Here is a 3,115-nt window from a genome sequence, read left to right as displayed (position 1 = left end):
CAGACATTAGTTTGTTTATGCTTAGCGACTCTCAATGACGATATTTTAGATGTAAGTGGAGGGGAGGAGTGCGAGAAAGCCTAATGTTTGATGTTATTATCATTATTATAATTTGAACCATTATCAATATTTGCTCTTTTAGGTACTGGCTGTTGTCAATAATTAGTAGGGGATCCTTGTGTACTATAATTAGAGTTTTGTTGGGAATAATTACTGAGGGGACGAAGTTGTGTACTCAAAATTCAAGTTCGACTTAATGCAAATTGATATATATATATATTTCTCATTGTCTCTCGATCTCTCTTTTCTCGTTCTTTGACATGATAGGAGGGGAGCTTCACTGAAATTTGTGGCTGTTACGCACTATGTGCAATAGATGATCTATATAGTTACTAAATTATTTCTAATGATGATTTTCTTTAAATTTGCACCAATATTGATGCCTCTCCCTCTTCATCACCTACCATTCCAAAACTTTTTAAATTTTCCTTTGAGATAAGAAAGACTATCATTGATGATTTTCTTATTGTATTTTTCTTTCATGTATTTTGCCTTTGGTGACACTTCTTTCATTTTAACACTTTTTGCTGCCTTTTGCAATTTTTATTTGAAATTGAGTGAAAAATATTCTATTCAATCATTCAGGAAGTGGTTTTGGGTAGATTATACATGTACTATTTCTGCTGAGAATAAGAAAAATAGTAAGATAAGTCTGGTCCGTTAAAGAGCCAACAAGCTATTAGTAACATTGTGACGCTTAGAAAATGTTAAAGTAACCACAAAACAGAAAAAAAAAATAAATTTTCAGGCTGAATATTGTTTATCTCAATCAACTGAAAGGCTCAACCCTAACCTATAATTCAATTATTGCAACTCATTTTTTGCATCACTAAATGATAAAAATTTTTCTATAATAATATTTAATATTTTATACTTACATATATAACTTAAACTCATTATCATATCAATATTCTTGTTTATAATTTATGAATTATTATTATGCCAAATTTCTTTCCTCTAATTAAATTTCTAACTACAAAGCTTGAATATTTAAAACTCAAATCACTGATAGTTTTGTTTAGCCTACCATCCTTTCTGTGTCTGTTGTTGCTGACGCACATACCCGCGTTGCACCCCCGTGCACCGTCGATCTGACACGTGCTGACTCCTATCTTTGTCGCTTCGTGCTATCTACTGTCCTTACATCGTCGCTATTAGCCACCATCATTTGAATTTTACATAACAACCATTAATTTTACTTAATATAAGTTAAAACTTAATAATCCTACAACATTTATTATATATTATTCCAAACCATAGAAGCTATAGCCACAAATTTCCCCAAATTTTCTTTCACATTATTAATAACATATATAATACAAATTTGAAAGATAATTATAATAATCATTATCTATCTAAAGCCAAAACAACTAGCAAATTAAATACAACAAAGAACCCTTTATGATGTTTCAATATCAATTAAATAAACACTTGCAATAAGATATTAAGTGTAATATTTATAACTAATGGCACATGTATACATAGTCATTAAGATACACTACAAAGATACATTAACCCTAACTTAGTTTTTGGTCTTTTAGTAAGATAATAGTTTTTTTGATAAAAAAATGAGATATTAACAATTTTGAATGAAATTTTATATATTTAAATTTATTAATAAAGAATAAATAAATAAAAACTTAAGCTTCGCTTTGAGCAAATTCTCAATTCATATCTAAAATATAATCTTTTAGTGGAAATAATTTCTTAAATATTATCAAAATTTTCCTCTAACTAGAAGGAAATTTATCTTCGAATCTATCTAAAAGAAAAAATCGTGATCTCATAACATAAACTAAGATTTGAATATTGATAACTCTTATTCGAACTATGTTGCGCTTCAGCTTATTGCATCAGTACTCGAAAGCCTAGATGCTCTTCTAAGATAATTTAATTTCAATTGCCATAGCTCTCTTATTAATTTTCTTCGTCTCTTGTCACTCTATCAGGACGAAATCCTAATACGTTGCACGCTCAGACAACCATTTAAATTAGCTTTAAATTTCTCTAGTCTAACAAAATATATAACAACCCAATAATATATTATCTATATTATAATATAAATATATATATATAATATAATAGCTAATAATACTGAGGTAAGATTATTTTTTATACCAAGTAGAATATCATAGTATATAATGATATACTTTATCTAATATAATTTCCCCCTTAAATTTATATTCTTTGTAAGAAAAAAAAAATGTTTTTTGTAATTTTCACGAATAAATAGCTAAATTATTTATGAAATCTTATTTTTACAAAATAAATAAAATAATTTGTATGTTCAAAAACTATTATTTCATTTTGTAAAACAAAAGGTTTTTGCCAACTGGCTAAGGAGACATAGCCCATCATCTCAATTAAAAAAATTAAAATCATAGATAAGAACAATATAGCTTATCAATCAGTTATAATGAAAATTATTTGATATGTCAAAATGGCTTTGATTTCTCTATTTAAAAAACGATAACAACCAGACAGTCGTTGTTTTGTCGTTGTTGGATCACAACCAGACACTCGTTGATTGTTTGATGCTGATCCTCGTATCATTATCGTCGATTACAATCTCTTGGCCACCATCGCCAATCTATGTCCCACTGACATTATAGCCTTGTGACCGTTGTCGTCTGGCTACACCGACATATATTGATTTCGTCAACGAGTGCTAACAATGTTAATACACGTAATTACTTATAAGATTGATGCATGACGTCAACATAAAAAATCTGACTTGTGATGTTAAAACTAAGTCAATGATCTCATAAAGAGAATTTGCAGTGATTTGGCAAAAAAATATCATAATAGCTATCAGCTAATGCTGATCATAGTGAATAAAATGTTCTTCGGTAGTAGTAGCTAAGCCAACCGCACTAGAACAGTGCCGGGTCTGTTTCGGGTTCGACCCGAACCCGACCCGTTGACCCGAATTGACACCCCTAAATAAAATGTTCTTCGGTAGTAGTAGCTAAGCCAACCGCACTATCACGCACTTTCCCCGGTAATCAAGCTGTAATTTAGCGTTCCAAATTTTCAAATTTGCTTTAAAGTACAA

The sequence above is a fragment of the Dendrobium catenatum genome, unplaced genomic scaffold (genome assembly GCF_001605985.2).
Source record: "Dendrobium catenatum unplaced genomic scaffold, ASM160598v2 fragScaff_scaffold_1383, whole genome shotgun sequence".
Classification (NCBI taxonomy): Eukaryota; Viridiplantae; Streptophyta; class Magnoliopsida; order Asparagales; family Orchidaceae; genus Dendrobium; species Dendrobium catenatum.
The sequence above is the reverse complement of the archived record's forward strand: the minus strand, read 5'-3'. Positions refer to the sequence as shown.